This window comes from Stegodyphus dumicola, chromosome X2 (assembly GCF_044657685.1).
Source record: "Stegodyphus dumicola isolate Sdum_Otavi_A_Nest chromosome X2, ASM4465768v1".
NCBI classification, from domain to species: Eukaryota; Metazoa; Arthropoda; class Arachnida; order Araneae; family Eresidae; genus Stegodyphus; species Stegodyphus dumicola.
The window spans coordinates 33,957,756-33,978,390 of record NC_140781.1 but is presented as its reverse complement, the minus strand read 5'-3'; the positions used below and the strand labels follow the sequence as shown (position 1 = coordinate 33,978,390).

Here is a 20,635-nt window from a genome sequence, read left to right as displayed (position 1 = left end):
GTTACGACTGTTTCAAAAGGTATGGTTAGTTCATCACCCACCAGCGGCCGAATCACTTAGCGGTAAAATCGCTGAACATTGGCATTCATACCTGGTTTCGATTCCAGGAGAGCCCACCAGCGGCCGAGCGGTAACGTCGCTGAACCCTGGTAGTTCGGTCCGAGGTTTGAATTCCGCGAACGGGCTGACTGCATGGGTGTTTTCGTGGTTTTCCCCATGTGTAACGTGTATCCCAGCCAGTTTCCCTTAAAAAGTCCTCCACGAAGGCATCCCTCTCTTAAGGCAGATAGCCCTCGAGTGCTTTGCCGTAATCTAATAAACCAAACCAAACGATTTCAGGAGAACGGGCTGGCTGCATGAACCTTTTCACGGTTTTCCCCAAGTGAAACCTGTATACGAGCCAGTTTCCCTTAGAAAGTCATCTATGTAGGCACCACTCCTCTTAGGCAGATAGCCCTAGTGTGCTTTGCCATAATCAACTAAACCGAATGGATTGTTCAATATTTAATTACGGAAAAGTTCCTAATTCTGTGTGCTTAGAAGGGGGAATTACCTTACCAGAATACTTTTTAAAGAAAACTTGTTCTCATAATTATGTTACACATGCGCAGAAGACCCATGTGTAACGTAAAGACGACTGAATGTAAGGATGGAATTATCCAGTGCTTCGTTGCCTCAATGCTAGTCATTAGACTATCTTGTCCCCCCCCGAAGAAAAAGAAAACGTCTATGCTATAAATTACAGCCTTTATATATCATAAGCGCTAAAATGAAACTGAACAGTGAATTAGCGTGTAAAATAAAATTTAAAAAAAATCAAAAATTATTCAGTTTAATAATTTTCATATTTTCGTTCAAAACAAACGCACAGAAATTTCCCTGTACATTGAGAACTTTTACTCTTTTAAATTTCCTTAGCATTAAAATTCTAACATTAACCACCCTGTGTTGCAACCAAAATAACGGATAAACATTCACAAAAATACTTATATTTCACGACTTCGTAGCGTACAAAACAGCAGTATTGAAATATGATTGCTTGTGTTTAGCTGCAAACATTCCCTTTAATATTCAAGACTGGTGACTGACTTACGGTAAAACACTCGAGTGTTGCCTATGTTTCTGCAAAAAATATACATTCGTGAAGCGCTTTTTAAGGAAGGTTGATTCGTATTCACGGAAACTCCGTGTTATATACAGGGTGATCAAAAAGTCAGTATAAATTTGAAAACTTAATAAATCACGGAATAATGTAGATAGAGAGGTAAAAATTGACACAGATACTTAGAATGACATGGGGTTTTATTAGAACCAAAAAAAAAGTTCAAAAAAATTTTACGATTTTTATGCAGGATGGCGCTCTACCCCATATTGCTAGACGCGTGAAAGATCTCTTGCGCGCGTCGTTTGGTGATGATCGTGTGCTCAGCCGCCACTTTCGTCATGCTTGGCCTCCCAGATCCCCAGGCCTCAGTCCGTGCGATTATTGGCTTTGGGGTTACATGAAGTCGCAAGTGTATCGTGATCGACCGACATCTCTAGGGATGCTGAAAGACAACATCCGACGCCAATGCCTCACCATAACTCCGGACATTCTTTACAGTACTGTTCACAACATTATTCCTCGACTACAGCAATTGTTGAGGAATGATTGTGAATATATCGAGCATTTCCTGTGAAGAACATCATCTTTGCTTTGTCTTAATTTGTTATGCTAATTATTGCTTTTCTGATCAGATTATTGCTTTTCTAATAAAACCCCATGTCATTCTAAGTATGTGTGTCAATTTTTACCTCTCTATCTACATTATTCCGTGATTTATTAAGTTTTCAAATTTATACTGACTTTTCGATCACCCGGTACATTGTTCATTTGCTCTGAGTCGAACTAGAGACAAACTAACCACTGATTTACGGCTTTAGCAGCGCTGGAGACCCGTCGTTTATTATGACTAATTAGCTTCAGTAGGATACATATTTTTCTTAGCTATTCGTTTTATGATTTGTAAAAGAGGAAGAATTATGAAAACACTTGAATTAGCCTTTTTTAATACATTTGGCTAAACTGTTACATACGCCGGTGTTTACACATTTTTAGAAGAATTTTGATAAAAAAAAAAAAAGCAAATGTTTTGGAATAAAAAATTTTGGCAGCAGCTTATTATTTTAAATAAGAAATATCGGCAGCTACTTTTATTTTTCTTCTTTCAGAATGTCGCACGTAGTCAAGCTGTCGGTTGAAGGATATATTTTCGTGCTTTCGGAAGAGAAAAATTCCTATTCCATAATTCAAAAATGTTGAAAAATGTATTCTATTAAAATTTCAAAGTGCAAAATAAACAACATCATTAATCGGAAAGAAAAAAAAACCGTTAATTATTACTCCTACATGGAAAGACTCCAAAAGAATACCGAAAAAGGTACGTACTGTTTCGAATGTTTTTAAAGTTAAATTGTTAGTAACAAGAAAAAATCCGCCGAAGTAGAAATCAATTGCAGAATTTTTAAAGACATCTGTAGTAATAATAAATAAAATGATAAACCAAGATTTACAACGTAAAAAAAGCTAAAAACCGTAACTTTCGCCACCGTTTGCCCGGTCATGGGGCTCAACGCAGAGCAAATTGAATGAACCTGTATGAAAACTAAGGAAATACATTGTGACCCTTAATGAAGCACGGGATTACTCAAATGACTTCAGCAAGTGTGTGTATTTAATTATGGCAAAGCACACTAGGGCTATCTGCCTAAGAGGAGGGATGCCTTCGTGGAGGACTTTCTGAGGGAACTGGCTCGTATACACGTTACACATGGTAAAACCACGAAAACGCCCATGCAGCCAGCCCGTTCGCGGGATTCGAACCTCGGACCGAACTATCAGTGTTCAGCGACTTTACCGCTCGGCCGCTGGTGGGCTGACTTCAGCAAGAAAACTATTTGTTATCGAAAGCTAAGAGAAAATTTACAAACCTGATTCCGTCAATGCAAAGACAGTTTCAGTAAGGTGTTTATGATTGTCGCAGGTATTATTGATTTGATTATTATTATACTAATTATTCATTCCCTTACAATGGGAAGTTAAAAATAAGACGAATGGAAACTGGTGTTAAAATCAACTCAGCATACAATCAAGAGAAAGTTTTACGTCCGATATTTACAGAAGAAGTTCCTTTTCTTTATCTCAATGAATTTCAAAACTTCATCAAGACAAAGCAACAAGTTATACTTCGAAAAGTACCACTGCATTCCTTGAAAAAATGAAGACTGATACAGGTATTGCATATATAAGTTTTCAACTTATTGCTGCCAAATCCCCTGACGTTTCACCTATGGACTACCCGAAAAGAGCTCGTTGTGAGCTCGATTAATGGACTCTGGAAAGTAGTGGAAGAGGAATGGAAATCGATAACCAAAGAAATTTTACGAAAAGTTCTTCAGTCACGGAAATTATGATAGACTTATAGTCCAGAAAAAAGGCTATCAGATCAAACATTGAAAAACATACTTTTTACATTTTAAATATTAATTAAATGACCTCGAAAACGTACTAAAAATATGTAAACACCCTTTATAGTTTATACAATAGGTTTATTTTTCTCCACTTAAAAATAAGCGTAAAAAAATGAGTAGCAATTTTCTACCAGTTTCATGATAAATTAACATTAAACAGAAAAACTACTCAAATAGAAACAATAAAAACAAAAGGAAACTGATATCTATTTCCTCATAGGTTAAACTGGCACAATAAAATCTAAAAGCTAGAAGTATCTTATGAATCTAATCCATCTAAGCTTACATTACGGTAAACAATTCCTCGATCTTATCTACTGCACGTTATCTATTATGCCAAATAAGAAACCAAATTGTGGTTGTAATGCTCTATTGTGTTAGAAGTATTTTGGTCTTAACTCTTTAATATGTGCCGCTTTAATAAGAGATGCTGCAGAAAAGAGCTGGTCATCGGCTCTCCATAGTTCAATGTGCAGGTTACTTTATTCATCTCAGCATGAAAAGTTTTAATGATTTTTTTTTAATTCATAAAGAAGTGTTCAGCCATATTTGCTTCAAATTAAACTCAGAAGGAAGTTAAAATAACGAAAAGATTTAATGCTTCAATTATTTTGCCGTAATCCGATTTCTTTTAGCTGTTGAAGTACTTAGAGTCATGAATAATTTTAAAAAAAAAATATATATCATAACTTTTTTTAGAGGCAAACATTGAAACTGTGAAGCATTTAATTATGACAAGTTACAACGTCGAGCCAAGCACTAGCTTTTACTTTAGAAATCAGTGCTCAATGGTTTTTAACAGAGAGCTGTTTTAATATCAAAGTATTGCCGCCTGAGTGAATATTTAGGCAACGAGTTGCACTTTTTCGATTTTTAAAAATTATGCATTTTATAATCTAAGGAAGAAAGGTAAATAGAAACAAAATCACTATACAGTTTTAAAACCTGTTCCTAAATTTTGCCCCTTCCCGTAGTATTTTCTTAACTGAAAATGCTTTTATTCAGAATGAGGAAAGTAATAACATATGATACAAATATAAATACATTCTTAGAAGATTTATTGAGAATACGGCAAAGCACACTAGGGCTATCTGCCTAAGGGGAGGAATGCGCTCATGGAGGACTTTCTAAGAGAAACTGGCTCGTATACACGTTACACATGGGGAAGACCACGGAAACGCCCATGCAGACAGCCCGTTCGCGGGATTCGAACCTCGGACCAAACTACCAGTGTTCAGCGATTTTACCGCTCAGCCGCTGGTGGGCGCATTCTTAGAAGGAAAAACACTTTTTCATTGACAGCATGCTAAAAAAAATAAAGAATTTATTCAACTATTAACAATAAATTGTTTGTATGGATGCCAGTTATGAAAATTTTCATCTCTTCAATTTGAATTCGTGCTATGTAAAATGCATAATTTTCTTATTTATTTTCGAAGTCAGTTTTCTAAAATTCTTACAAACGAAAGACTAGAAAAGTAATGGAAAACCTACCGAAATTTGAAGATGGTTACATTTCTTTACACTTTAGTATGTCAAAATTGGCCGTAGCGTTAAATGTCAGATTTAAGTATCATTGGGTCAGGACTTTCGAGAAGGCCTTCTCATTTGTAGTTTTCTATTTCCTTCTTGAGAATGCAATATTAGTTCCTATGGGGTGCAGTGTGAGTAATGCTGTCGGGAACAGAATGGCTAAGTGACAAAATACACTGGCCGTTTGTGAGGAATACTTAACAAGTTAGAGTCCGATCACTGGATAAAAGATATCGTACTTAAGAGTTTGCAAGAATACTACCGAAAAGCAAAATGTGGGCATTTCAAAGGCCAGATGAACTTAAAACAAATGCACAGAAATTTTCCTGCACATTGAGAACTTTTACACTTTTAAATTTCCTTAAAATTAAATTCTAACTTTAACCGCCCTTTGTCGCAACCAAAATAACGAATAAGCATTCATGAAAATACTTATATTTCATGACTTCGTAGCATACAAAACAGAAGTATTGAAATATATTTAAATTTTTGCGTTATTTTAATTAAAATTAAATCAATCACCACGAGAAATAGTTTTTTAAAATATAAGTGTTTAACATAACTTCCGAACGAAACAATAATATTACGTAATAGCTAAGTCATTTCATAATTTATGCATATATGATCATCAGAGCATAGCATTCAATTGAAGATAAAATGCTTTACTTTCTAGAAAATCACATCTGGTACTTCTACATTATCACAACCACCTTAGAAATTACGGAAGTTTCAGAATGTGCCAAATCCTGGCAACCATACACATAATCATTCTTCCGGCTACCTTGCTCATAACAGTCCAGCAGTCAAACAATGGCCCCATTTTTGTATGCGTTCTTTTCGTTGTATTCCAAGTTCCAACGGTTTTTATAAACGAATCATGATATTTTGCGCCTTCAACTTAATTTTAAAATATACGGTTGTGAAATTTGCCAGTAATGGAAGAAATGCGGTAAAAGTTTTGGAGAAATACAGAATTTTGTCGCAAAATGTCTGAAGGGAACAAAGAGAAGATGCCGGTATTGCAGATAGCTGTGCGATGTCGGGTCTCTGCGATTCTCTGATTTTTCTTTAAAGGAAGACAGATCGCTGTATACTTGGAAAAACGAGTAACGTAACAAAATTACATGAAAATTTGGTGAAGAATGGAAGTGTTTTATTTCTTAATGCGTCACGTAATCCTTATTTAACAATTAAAATTTGCATTTTAAATTGCTAAAATTAATTTTTCTCTCATACGTTCATAATGCTTGCGGACTTGCGATAAATATTGAGATTTGGGAATCTTAAAAAAAAAAAAAAAAAAAAAAACCCGCACCGGATAAGTATCCTTTTTATCTGTAAAAAGTCGTCAGGTTTTGCCACGGCGGTTGCGTTAATACGCAAGTACTTCATACTTTTGTTATAAATTTCAATCGCTAAATTATATAAAGTTTAACCTCATTAAAGAATACATCTTTTTTTGGTAGTTTCAAAAACAAACATAAGTGCAACAGATACCACTTTCCTGTGGTCTACTTTCGGAAGGTTCCTTTGTTTGAGGGTAGAAAGGATTTAAATAATATTATTTGTACAGAATGAAAACTTTTGAAAGCTGAAAATACTACCAGTTTAACTGATTACCTCAAAGCACGCTAGGAGCGTCATCCAAAAAGAAGAGATGACTTTGTTCAGATCTGTCTAACTCACTCCTATTCATCTTACGGGATCGAAATCTGCGTCGAACCATTAGTATTCAGCGATTTTATCCGCTCGTACATTGGTGGTCGAACTATTTCTGCACAAATCAAAACAGGTCATAGAAAATCCTTGTGTCCACATGGGAAACCTCATTATAAAAAGGTAATTTTATCTTAGTTCTTTAAATTCGTATAAAGTAATTATACCTTATTTAAGAAGCTGTTTGTCGTAAAATACTGCATAGTTTTGCAATCCTGTATGCAGAAGACTAACTTCCGTTATGAGAGTAACGGATCATTATAATTTGTGAATATGAAAATTCCGTCATATTTCTATTCATTTTACCCTGTAACGCTGGAATAAATGATAAAATGTAGGTGAGCGTTAGGCTAATAAACCTTCCGGACCGGTAGACTTGGCCGGAAATTCTGAGCTATTCGGTGCGTGAAATAAACAGACGAAACACGTGGAAACGGAAATGAGGAGCTTTTGTTGAGCCCTTACGTACAGTAACTTCGTAACACCTGTACATCGTCGTTTCCGGCCGACGAGCGACAGATGGTCTTTGCTTCCCCACGCTGGTGGACGTGCACAGCTTATAAAAAGTTACATTACAAAGGGGACAAGCCTTTTTGGGGGGGTCTCCAATTTTTTTTTATATATATATCGTGGGGAGTGCCTCACGGCAGGGGAAAGCAGAACAATTAGATCTATGGGGTCCTGGGAAGCGGCACGGATCAGAAAGGTAAGCCTAAAAATGAAATCCGAAATTTATTTTGGAGCCTCTTAGAAATTCACTTTTCTTTGAAAACAATTTTTTGTGACAAGATTGTCTAAGTTTGAAATTGAATTAAATTTCAAAATATAAAACATATTTATTTAGGCTGTTAAATGCGTAAGTAGATAAATTCCTCCCCCCGCCCCCCTCAAAAAAGAGAAAAACATTAATGTCCTGTAAATAGTCCATGAAAATTTCCTGTAAATAGTCCATGAAATAAGTTTAAAGGAAGCAAATTAGAAATATAAAATATTTAACTTTCCAGTTATATTCTACGTATATTTTATCACTGTTACTGTGTAAATTTTGTCCTAATATGTCGAATTATTAAAATAAAATATGGCATATTTATTATAAAAAATGAACCAAAATACAAATTGTTTGAAAATGCATAATTGACACTAAAGATTTAAAATAAATTAAATTTCAAAAGTGACACTTTAATACCCTTTCAGGCAATATAAGTTGTAATTTTTAAATCCTCCAAATAATTAAAAAACTTAGCAGCAGAATCGAATTATGCTCAAAATCAAATTCTAGTTTATTCACTCAGGAACTCGTATCTGGCAGTTTACACTATTTTAATAAATAAGCCAATACTCAAAATATATTTAAGGGAATTTAACTGGGTCAAAATACTGGTATTTACAAAGAAGAGGCTCGTTCAAAGCTAAACAATAACATCTGGCCATAGTTAAAAGGTGGGCGCATTTTGCTTTCAGGAAATACATGATGCAAACTTCCTGTTTTTCAAACTATAGTGCCCTACTGAAGTTCACAATCATCCAGCAAAACAAATGACATTTTCGTGTGTGAAACGCAGTTCCACTTCTTCCTCCATCGTAAAACAAAGGATATATGATTAGTGATCAGTGTCAAGTCACGAATACGATACTGCTTTATAGAAATATGGAACACATTAAATCGGCAAATGCCTCTTATCCGCCCCCACATAACACTCCCGAACTTCAGTTTCTTAACTTTACGAGTTCTGTGTAGTATGACTACCATTTTAAGCTATGAAATTACTACGTATGAATAACGTTTCTCAGCTTAAGCTTTCTTAACTTTATGGCAAGTATGATCAATATTTTAAGCCATGAAATTACTATATATGTTACGGTGAAACACCGAAATCTGGAGAATGTCGACTTTCACCGGCGAATGTCAACATTCACATAGTCTCTTGGTGTATGTCCGAAATATTTTCCAAATACTCTTATTTCTGACTTACACCGGTCAATGTTGACATTCACCATGTACTAATGGTGAATGTTGAACATATAACAATATTATATTTTCTTCTCCGTAATTCAGTCGCGAATAAACGCACTTGAGACTTGAAATAAGAACTTAAGAACATGAGAACCTAAAACACACAATACATTCAAAATGAGAAAGGAAAATAACAGAAGTTAAAAACTTACTTAATTATACAGTACGTTCTAAATAAGAAAATAAAATAACACTAATAAAAAACTTACTAAATTATGTGATTCAAATCTTATTTATTGCAACAACTTAAACTATTATGGCACTTTATGACCTCTCTCTTCGACTTTCACCAGAGCATATCTGTGACTGTCGACATACACCGGTGAGGGTCCGAATATACAAGAATGTAGTGAAATATTCGGTCTTTCACCGACGTATTTGGTGAATGCTGATATTCTCAGGTGAAAGTCGATATTCTCCAATTTCGGTCTTTCACGATAACATATATACCAAGTACTTTTACAATAAGGTGACTGTTATTAACGAAGATACAGATTCCATAAAAGCTTTTATGTCTAAAGGAAAGAAGACTAATCATATCAGGATTATTTATTTAAGCTTTAACTGGTGAGATGGAAGATTTGCTCGTGTGTTTTTAGATCCTATATGCGATCATAAGTAAAACAGCGCTTTTAAAATACATAAACAAATGCTCGCAGAAATTATTAATAATTTTATATAAGTTGAAATAGGAAAATTATTTTCAGTGGTTGTAATAGAAGTGCCGGATTAGAACAAAACACATAAGGGCTATCTGCCTAAGGGGAGGGATGCCTTCGTGGAGGAATTTCTGATGGAAACTAGTTCATATATACGTTACACATAAGGGAAAACCTCGAAAACTCTCATGCAGCCAGCACGTTCTGCAGAATTTCAACCCCCCACTGAACTACCAGTATTAAGCGACTTTACGGCTAGGCCGCTATTGGGCCTGTGGAAGTGCCGAAAGGTGTTTGGTGTATTTAATTATGGCAAAGCACACTAGGGCTATCTGCCTAAGGGGAGGGATGTCTTTCGTGGAGGACTTTCTAAGGGAAACTGGCTCGTATACACGTTACACATGGGGAAAACCACGAAAACGCCCATGCAGCCAGCCCGTTCGCGGGATTCGAACCTCGGACCGAACTACCAGTGTTCAGCGTCTTTACCGCTCGGCCGCTGGTGAGCCACTGGAAGTGCCAAAAGATATAAGGGCATGGTATAATTCGGTACCTGAGGGAGGGGTGAATGAATGCATTAAGGAAAAGCATGAAGTTCGAATACCTGGGACTTGTGTATAAAGCTGAAAGTTAAGTCTTACAAAACCCGAACATGAAATCAATAAATTTATAACCCTTCAATAAAAAGTGATTTAACAGAGTGTGAGGGTTTAAAAACTCCAATTTCTGAAAGGAAAAAATTAACAAAGCGTTTTGGTTAGAAAATGCGATATTTGCCGAGTTAATTATGTCAATGGTAAAACGAGATGCACAAATCTTAGGAACTAGTAACATACCAGTTAAGAGTAAATAAAATTTTGCAATTAATTCCTTTTTACTTAATACCTTGAATAAACAAACAATACCAAGTAGATATGAAGATTAATCGATTAGAGGTGGGCATTAAAAGTTATTTGGATACGGCAAAGCACTCGAACGCTTATCTGCAAAACGTAAGAGATGCTATCGTGGAGGACTTTTTAAGGGAAACAGGTTCGTCTTGTACGTTGTTTTTCATGTTACATATAGTATTCAAAAGACTGCTAGAGACTGACTTAAAACTACATACAAATAATATAAATTTATTTAAAACAGACTTAACGACATTGTCCATCAAGTCGGCTACGCTGGAAATGAAAAACGGAAACACAAAGAAACTCTTCTGCAAATATAGCATCCAAATAATAACCTTTTCAAGATGCAAAATGCCATCCGTGATCAAAATGAGCGTTCGCAAGAAAGTTTTGTGTAAATGAGCAGAGAAAACTGCAAAAATATCAAGAACATTTTTCTGAATTTCTCACTTTTAGATAGTCTCACCTATCGACTTCATGTATGACAAGAATACAAACCAGCTACCCTAAGAAAGTCCTCCAAGAAAGGCATCCCGTCTTAGCAGATAGTTCTCACATATTTTGTCATAGTTGATTAAACCAGCAAACACATTCCCAGTCCAATGGATTTGGCGAATTTCCCTTTCACACAGTGTTTTTCACGTCTTCCACTTATTTATTTCAATTTCAGTTTAATTTGTTGCTATTATATATAATTCCTTGCTAGACTTTTGACCATTGGAAGAACCTGTCTTGTACATGGAAGTTTGTTAAACGCTATAGTCAGCAATTTGTTTTCCTATTTATAAACCAGCAGTTTCTTTATATTTTAATTAGACTTGAACTTATATTTAATTCAATGTTTGATATTCTAATGATATCGATGTTAAACTGCTTTATTTACTGTGATAAGACTTACTAAGCGTAAGCAAATAAAAAGAGCAGTAAGCCAGCTTATCGTTTTTTGCATGTACATTAATCGCCGACCAGCCTTCAGTTTATACTAGTTTATACTAATAATCCCTAGTTTACCTTATTTCATTCCAGATTTTCAAGGCTTGTCATTTCTTTCTAATGATCTCACAACTGATTTCTCACAAGTGAATAATTTCTAATTTCTCACAATTGAATAAAGTGTGAATAAAGAATCACAATTTGTAATTAATGGAATAAAGAATCACAATTTCTAATTAATTGAATAAAGAATCACAGTTTCTAATTTCTAATTAATTGAATAAAGAATCACAATTTCTAATTTCTAATTAATTGAATAAAGAATCACAATTTCTAATTTCTAATTAATTGAATAAAGAATCACAATTTCTAATTAATTGAATAAATCACAATTTCTAATTAATTGAATAACGAATCACAATTTCTAATTAATTGAATAACGAATCACAATTTCTAATTAATTGAATAACGAATCACAATTTCTAATTAATTGAATAACGAATCACAATTTTTAATTAATTGAATAACGAATCACCATTTCTAATTTCTCACAATTGAATAAAGTTTCTATCTACTAAAATGGGCATCTTACTACAGAATAGTTTGCTTTTTGTTACAAGCAAGGATTAGTGTCATTTAGAATATGGTAAAGGGTGTGTGCCTAAGAGAAAGGATGCCTTCCTGGAGAACATGTTAATGGAAGCTCTCTTGCATTCACGTAGCCAAGGGGGAAAACCAAGAAAGCACTGCAGTCAGCCTAGTTCGCCCGAATTTTAATCCGAATCAAAATACCAATCTTAAGCGCTTTTAAAGTTGGGCCACTGGCTAGCTTCTTGTTACAAGCAAAAATTCCTAATAATGTCAGTGTTGTTTACTTTTTATAACAACAAACCGGAATTAGACAGAGAAAGAGAACTTGGGGGGGGGATGGACTGCAGCTGCTTGTTATCATTATTATAGCTAAAATAATGACTAATAAAGGCATGCTAGTCTTCACGTGCCTCAAGCAGATAGTACATAATTGCTTTGCCAGGTGCAGTAATGAACAAACCCTCTTACAAGCAAACTGAAACCGGTAACAGGATAAAAACTTGTTTTGTTGTGACTTATCTCACTTGTCTGACAGTAACATCAGAACAAGCCCACGAAATCCATCTTGGCAACGACTGCATGATTGCGCATGTCGTTGGTAAGAGCCTTGAGCACCAAGCAGGTGACAGTTCGACTTTGCTCAGCTCCGCCTCCAATTTTGAAGAAGAGCACCCCGCGGAACGGATCCAAGGATCTCCCACCCCTCTTTCCCTACTACTAACCTCTCGAAAATACTTTCGGATCACCGCATATTTAGAGTGCCCCGGCCGCATAGACATTATACATTTACAAACATCTATGCATTCACCGAGATTCGAACCCGGGCTCTTCGGCACGACAGTCAGCGTCGCTAACCACAAATCCCGCTTGGGCAGCGGAAAAAAAGTTAAATTTTAGCAAATCCGTCCAATTATCAGTAATAAAACAATAAATAAAACTACAGCCTTGGTTGGTTGATTACGGCAACGCAATGAAGAATATCAAGAGAAAACAAACATAAACAAGTGTTTGAAAACAAACATAAACAAGATTTGAAAACAATCCATTAGGTAAACAAACCTTTTCAAAACAAGTAATTAAATTATACTAGCAATAAGTAACCACCATAGCTAGAGAGCTAAGCATATCAATTTATAACAAAACAATGTAGCATTGGTGAAAAGTTTCAGAATTTTGTTCAGTAGTCCAGCCAAAGCCCAGTTCTTTGCATTTCTTCACCAGCGGTGAAATACATAATTAAGGGGATATTCCATTACAAAAGTTTACTGACTTATAAATTTTCGTGTACTTTTTATGACAATTATCTAGCTGATATGCAAATATTTTAAATGTTTAGCGTTTTTGAAGCTAAACCCACATGGTTATTTTTAAGTACACAAGCAGTGGTTCTTGTATATAATTCGACATGTAGTGCAGTTTCGAGTATTTACGTATTATCGCAACCACCTTGGCGCAGTTTGGCGAATTTTACGGAAGAAAAACAATTACTTTTATTGTAAAATAATATTACATGTAAACATATTTTACGTTTGAGCTATATACTAATTGCAAAAAAAAAAAAGTCATTAAACCTAGTTACAAACGAATTTTTGCTGTGGTGGAAATTTCGTAACGATCGCTTTGAGTAAGGATTGGAAGCATTGTTTCTTTAGTAATTTTCCGGCAAAATACTGTATTCCTGCAAAGTTTCCCTCTGTTTCTTCCATCATAGGAAAATTCCACAAGCATAAATTTTAAAATCGAGTTTAAGACAAAAAAATAATTAAAATTTTTCTATAAAAGCCGTTGGAACTTTGAATACAACAAAAAGAACGAATACAAAACGGCGACGTTGGAAACTGAATATTTGTATTGCGCATGGTTGCCTGAATAATTATTTATCCGCCTGGTTACCAGAGTATTCTGAAACTTTGGCGACTTTTACTAAGGTGGTTGTGATAATACATAAGTACCCAGTTCCGGTCTCTCATGAATAAAACAACTAAATTTTTATAATATCACATAGCAAGTATAAAATATGCTGATATTTTGTTAAGAAGCTAACGTTTTAATGAGTTTGTGTTAAATAACTAATTTAACATGCCAAATCATTGAAAGGCAACATGACTACAAGACTCTAGAGCTAAAAAAAAAAAGTATTCGTAGAGAACATTTTAAGGAAAACTGGTTCATCGTCATGTTACACAAAGAAGCAAAACCCATGCAGTTTCTCAGCTATCGGCAGTTAGACCTATGTCGAATAACCAGTGTTCATTGGGCTTGGTTGTTGGTGGATGAATTACTAATATTCTTAATTCCATTTTCATGCTTCCATTTCACGTATCTTTGTCTTGTTATAATCTTATTCTGGCAATCTCATGCACGTTACAGTCTTATGACACCACTGTTTGCGAAAGAATGATACATAAACATCTAGTGAATGAACGCTTCGTAATAAAATTTCTAGAAGTGCCTGAAGTTTTGAGATTGTGCTAGCTTGCTGTGCAATGTTTAAAGGTAACAGGAAAATGGGTTTGTAGTGAATTATGATGCACAAAAATCTCATACATCACTAGAAGGAAAGCGAATCCCTTAAAGAAAACAATATTTTCAAAACGCTAACAAAGGGTTTGACAGACAGAATGGTATGTTCTCCATCTTGTGAATCTATTTCCTCTTCTATAAATATACGATCAGGATCGCACAAATCATCTAAGTGTGAGAATCAGCTAGAAAGATCATTGTTTTATGACTCTATAAATCGAATTTTAAGAAGTTAACAATTTCCTCGCAACAGGAAACCCTATGCAGTTTTATAGAGGCTTTCAACTTCCTTTAAACTCATGTAAGTTAGATAACACTGAAGTATTCAATACCCTGGTTATATTTTCGTTAAAAGAAAATGGATTCGATTCCCGTTTCGTGCTGCAGTAGCCATGAGGAAAATGATAAAACAGACTGCAAAATTTGTCACGTAAATAACGCATGAAAAATTTTTGTGATGGAAAAAAAATCCTAGACCGCATTCCAAGTATGGTATTCTCTTTGCAGTGCAATATAATGAACTATTTGTTGCATTCCTAATTAATGTGGCTAGCCTTTTAAAAATAAAAAAAAATCCATTTTAAAGTTAGTTTTGCTCGATCTTCGTTGCTAGGACCTAGGAAAAGACAAAACGCTTAAGCGAAATAAACATGGGGCAATGTTAAATTATCTGGTTTGGTTTGGTTTATTTAATTATGGCAAAGCACACTAGGGCTATCTGCCTAAGGGGAGGGATGCCTTCGTGGAGGACTTTCTAAGGGAAACTGACTCGCATACACGTTACACATGGGGAAAACCACGAAAACGCCCATGCAGCCAGCCCGTTCGCGGGATTTGAACCTCTGACCGAACTACCAGTGTTCAGCGACTTTACCGATCGGCCGCTGTTGGGCCGTTAAATTATCTGCCAACTAGTACAATCTTTTAGCTCCTAAATTTTGTCGCTAAGAGGGTTTTACCGCTACAGTGCTCTAAACATTTTGGTAGAAATTAAAAAAGCTTGTCTTTTTTTTTTTTTTTTTTTTCCAAAATTTTCAAAACCCAAAATATGAAATAAAAATAAAGTACTTGTATCTCAGGAATGGTCTAAACCAGTGTAGTCCAAACCCGCGGCCCGCATGCGGCTCTCTTATTCATTTTGTTGGCACTTGCCCTTCTTACTGGATTCAAAAATGTTAGTTAAACATTTAGGAAAAACAAAAAGCCCTTCTTACTGCTTTAAATAATAATAAACAGAATAAACTGTCTTTGTGAAAAACAAGCAGTGTAAAACAGTCACTGGGATGGGAACTAGCTGGAGAACCTGCGCTGCAGGGAATACAAAGTAGCAGATTTAGCGGGAAACCGCCGATGTTGGCAAAGCTGTCCATCAGATGACAATTTCTTTTATTCCTAAATGTATATTAAACTAGTGATTTATATGTAATTAATTTTGTTTCTTTAATGTCTTTGGCCCTCATTCTCCTATACTAACGTTTCATTGGCCATCGGGTAACTAAAGGTTGCACCACACTGGTCTAAACAATGGTTTAGTTTATTGATAATAATACGATACTGTTTATTGTACGGTGCTGTTTATCTTAAGGAGGATACCTTCATGGAGAACTTTCTAAAGTTGGGAATAGTTAGGTTATTTGAACTTGGCAAAGCCATCAGGGCCATCTGCGTAGCAGAAGGGGTACCTTTGTGGAGGATTTTTCCGAGGGAAAATGGCTCGTTTCAGGTTCCACTTGTGGAGAACCATGATAATAAACCATGCAGTCAGCCCGTTCGACTCGGAACGAACCCAAACCAGGTCGAACTATTCTATGAGTATCCAACGGTTTTAATCACTCGGCCGCTAGAATCATCTAGAAAGCTCATTGTTTTATGAATCTATAAACCGCGTTTTAAGAAATTAACAATTTTGTCGCTGGCTCGTTTTCACAGGAATATCACGAAACCTCAGCTAGTCCGATCATCGGAAATTAAAGTCAGGTTGAGCTATCACTATTCAGCGATCTTGCCCATTTAAAGACTAATAAGCTCCGCATGCAAGGGAATATATCAACAGACAGATGACAGCGAAGTAAAGGTACCTAAATTCATGCATAATAAATTAAACTTCTGAACTATAGCAACCATTAGTTGTTATAGTAAAGCTACTGTAGATTTCAGCATCACGCTTTATCTAACGACGTTTATTTCCTTGCACATCCCGATATCTTCATCATTTAGTGTTTAATACCCCCCCTATTTAATACGCGCCTGTTTCCCTTAGACAGTTCTCCTGTGGTTTCGTTAAGGATTTTCTAAAGGATACTAGCTCGTATTATCTTTACTCAAAGGGAAAAATCAACTATGCAGCCAGCCCGTTCTCTTGAGTTTGGACCGAGGTCGAAGTACCAGATTTCAGCTGTCTTAACCAACCAAAAGGCATCGTTCCACTTAACGTTAGTTAAATTAATTATGACAAAGCATTTGAGAGCTATCTGACACAGAGGAGTTATGTTTTCGTGGAAGACTTTCTAAGGCAATTGGCTCGTATACACATTACAAATGGAGAAAACTACAAAAATGCTCATACGGTCCGCCTTTTTTGCCTGGATTCGAGCGCCGGAAAAAACTACCAGTGTTCAGCGACCGTTCCGCCACTGGTGGGCTATTTCCACTTATGGAGATAGCCCTCACATGCCTTTCCGTAAACGATTAAAGAAACCTTCACAGTAAAAAAGCGAGCTTATAAAATAAAACTATTAATATCGTCTATAAATAACTGATTATACATTTTAATATTGCCTACAAAAGTGTAATTTTGTTTTTGGGTCCATAGCCCCCTTATACACTCTTGCGCAATTGTTCGCTTTATTGCATATTACAAGAAAATATTGAAGAGGTGATATCAATCGAGAAGCCTGCCTGCAACCTACATCTAATGGTGACCACAGCAAAATAGAAAAGGAAAAAGTACTTTCTCTATTTGTTAACTACAGTCATTTTAGTTTAGTAGTGAGGTACTACTGTAACTAACATCTTGAGAACGCACTGATCACTCTGTTTCTATCAAAATTCTTACCAAGTTGTTTCACGCATGCCATTGAAGCGTCTATCATACAAATCAACTCGAAACGCGAGAAAAAGAAACACTGGTATTTCGAACCACGCGAACAAATCTCCACTGGCTAAACACGAAAACTTTCCGCACCAGTGCACTCCTACCGTATCACTACCTGGCCCTTTAGGTATATACCTAGAAGGCTAGAACCGCACAGGTTCAACAAACTGGGCTATTAATAACAATTGCCTTCCATCAACAACGTCTATTTTCCGATTGCCGGTCAAGGCCTACTGCAGAGATGAGTCTAGTAATTAAAACTGCAGATTTTGGAGATGATACCTGCACTCGAAATTTGAAGGTTTAAGGACGGCAGGTCTATAACGAAGAGAAAGCAGAGTTCAGTACTTGTCGCATTTTCTGAAACTCGTTTAAAAAGCTGGTTTATGCGATTTTTTTTTTTTTTTTTTTTTTTTTTTTTTTTTTTTTTTTGTGTTAGTAACTTATGTTAGTAAAAATACAAAATTATATGGAACAACTACTTGCAAAATTGTAACCCAACCTTAAGTACTAGCTACGCAAGATAAATAATTTGCAGACTGCGTTATGAGATGAGCTATTTAAAAATCATTGAGATGCACATACAATACTTTAAAAACTATCGTATCGTACTTAAAAATAAATATATATATATATACATAAACTCGAATCTAAATTTTCAAAATTTTACTAACCAAACGGGTTTCATGTTAACCCTTGCGCATTTCAAAAATAAAAACATGTTACATATCATACGCGGATACTATTTCATATTATTACGTCATAAAACAAGATTTCGAAAAGTACCATCATATCAGGTTCTTTTCTAGTAAAACGAAAAGCAAAAATGTTTGTAATCAATAATTTCTATTCCGTCAGTTACTGGCAAACATTTGTTTGTTTAACTGGGTTTGAATTATATTGCTAAACATTGGAACACATTTTTGTTATTTTCATAAATTACGAGATAATTAGTTTTCTTATTGTTTCACAAAATTATGCAATATTCACTACTTCTTTTGTTTTAATTATTTCGGTATTAGCCTTACAGTTATTTCTTCCTTTTTCTTCGAAAGAAATTAGTTAACTATTGCTATTTATGTCCTCAAGATGAAGTATGACACTGTTAAATATGTTTTAAAACATATTCGTGATGCAATCTGCAACTTGAATTAATGATCACTAAAGCGAAACATTCGGGCCCTAAGTTAACGAAACCACTTCGCTTAAAAATATTTTGATTGAAAAAAATGTGAAAATGATGTATTAAGCATGTTCCTTAAATGATTAATAATAAGCATTGTTCTTCTATCAAGATTTTAAAAATATGAAATACTTTAACAAGTGCGTTTACTCGAAGTTTTTAACAACTATGTTTACAATTTTATTCCGTTGAGTGTAACACGCATGAAGCAGGTCAGGTGATAACTAAGTAGTTCAGAAGATCAATTTAAATTCTTTTTATCTCTATTTTTTACTGAAATTTTCAAAGGTGAGCGTTTGTTTTGATCCACAACTTAAGCATTTGAATGAACATAAAGTAGAACTGGCTCAATTTAAATAGATCGTTTCTATAAGCCTAGGTGAGCTAACTGTAAAAACAAAGAGTAATAGATTGTAGTATTCTTAACTATTTGGAAAATTCTTACCTCTATAGCTTCTTTTTGTTTTTCAAAACAATAGGAAATTACAGCAATTAGCAGCAAATAAATTGCCAGGCTAACTTACCCTGCATTTATTAGTTCCAAATTAGAAGTCCAAATACTTTGACCTTTAATTTTTGAACTGGTGCATGGTAAAATTAATTAATCAAACTAAAATGCTACAAGTTAAATACGAATGTTTACTTTCCTAAGTTCAAAGTAATTTTGTTTACAATATTCAACAGAATGTAATTAAAATTAATTTCATAATTATTGATCATTCAGAAAAGATAATCTAATATTTTTTTTGATTCAAACTTACCTTTCTATTTGCGATGTTGATTTTTTTTTTCCAGTTTCTTCTAATAGCAGGATTTAAAATCACAAAACGTCTATGGTACAGTCAGGGCTTGGAAAAAAAGTTAAATTTCACTTACCGGAGTCAATTTTTAAAACAAAAATTCCGAATATAATACGTATCCGCTAACTTCAGAACACAAAAAAAAAATCTAATGTTTTATTGAAATTTCCTTGATTATTTAATATTTCCCTTCAGAAATTTTTCGCTTACCCGAAAATTGATGATATTCCAGTATTATCCATTAGCATATTTAAGTATATTTTTGCACACTTGCATATAGTATATTTCCAGAAATCATAACTGTCACGCAATTAAAACGATGCCCCCATCACACAAGCGGAAAAACACCAGAATCAAACAGAAAACGCAGAACTCGCCAATTCGTCCGTTCTCCACCACCGTTAACAATGGACTGTCAACGGACTCGAGTTTCTGCTGTTTCCATGGCCGGCCAATGGGGACGTGTTTCCGCTATGACGTAACGGCCGGTTTATTCGTCATCTATATTGTGCCTTGCGATTCGTGTTCGGAAATGAAAGCAATGGGAATCTGAAGTTGCGCTTCCATTTTGATTCCAAAAATATAATTGGACACTATTTATTTATTTATTTTGAAAAGAAGTTTTTATTTATTTTGCGAATTAATATTTTTTATGAAGATTATGATTTTTTAAAAATTTGTGTTCATTTATTTATTTACTTTCCTACGTAATATGGTATTTATTTATAAAAGAGCAAGATTTTTACTCACGGGTATGTTTTTAAAATAACTGATTAAAATGTACATTTCAAATACTTCATTTCCGGATCATTATATATATTTTTAAAGAAATTTTCAAAAATTATTGCAATTCAGTTTTCAAAATTCCAGTGTTTTTGGGTTTTAAATGTTTTCACCTTGTTTGATTCTTATTGTCTGTATTAAAAGTGCACGAGGTATCTGGACATTGAATTTTTACATGTTAAGTGACCTCTTTAAAGCTGCATTCATAGATTGCTTATTAATTCCTTTTTAAAACTTCTTGTATATAGAATATTTCCGTCTAAATGTAACTCATGTTGTGCATTCTGTTTTATTTTATAATACATTTCTAAATTGTTTGGTAAGTTGTTCATTTACTTTGATTGATTTTTTTTTAAGCCTTTAATTTCGATCATTTTTCTGCACCTAACTTTTACATTTAAGT

The 20,635-nt window shown here is 34.7% G+C and overlaps 1 protein-coding gene across 2 annotated transcripts in view; it reads right to left on the bottom strand.

Annotated features, from left to right (window-relative positions):
- Positions 1–19,861, bottom strand: part of LOC118190092 (uncharacterized) — a 239,820-nt gene extending 219,959 nt beyond the window's left edge. The window contains exon 1 of one of the 2 annotated variants that reach the window (XM_035360789.2): positions 19,660–19,861. The gene's annotated coding sequence lies outside the window, so the exon portion shown is untranslated. Of the gene's footprint in view, positions 1–19,410; positions 19,623–19,659 lie in introns of those variants that run through there. The other variant, XM_035360790.2, reaches the window with a different exon arrangement.
- Positions 19,862–20,635: the final 774 nt, after the last annotated feature.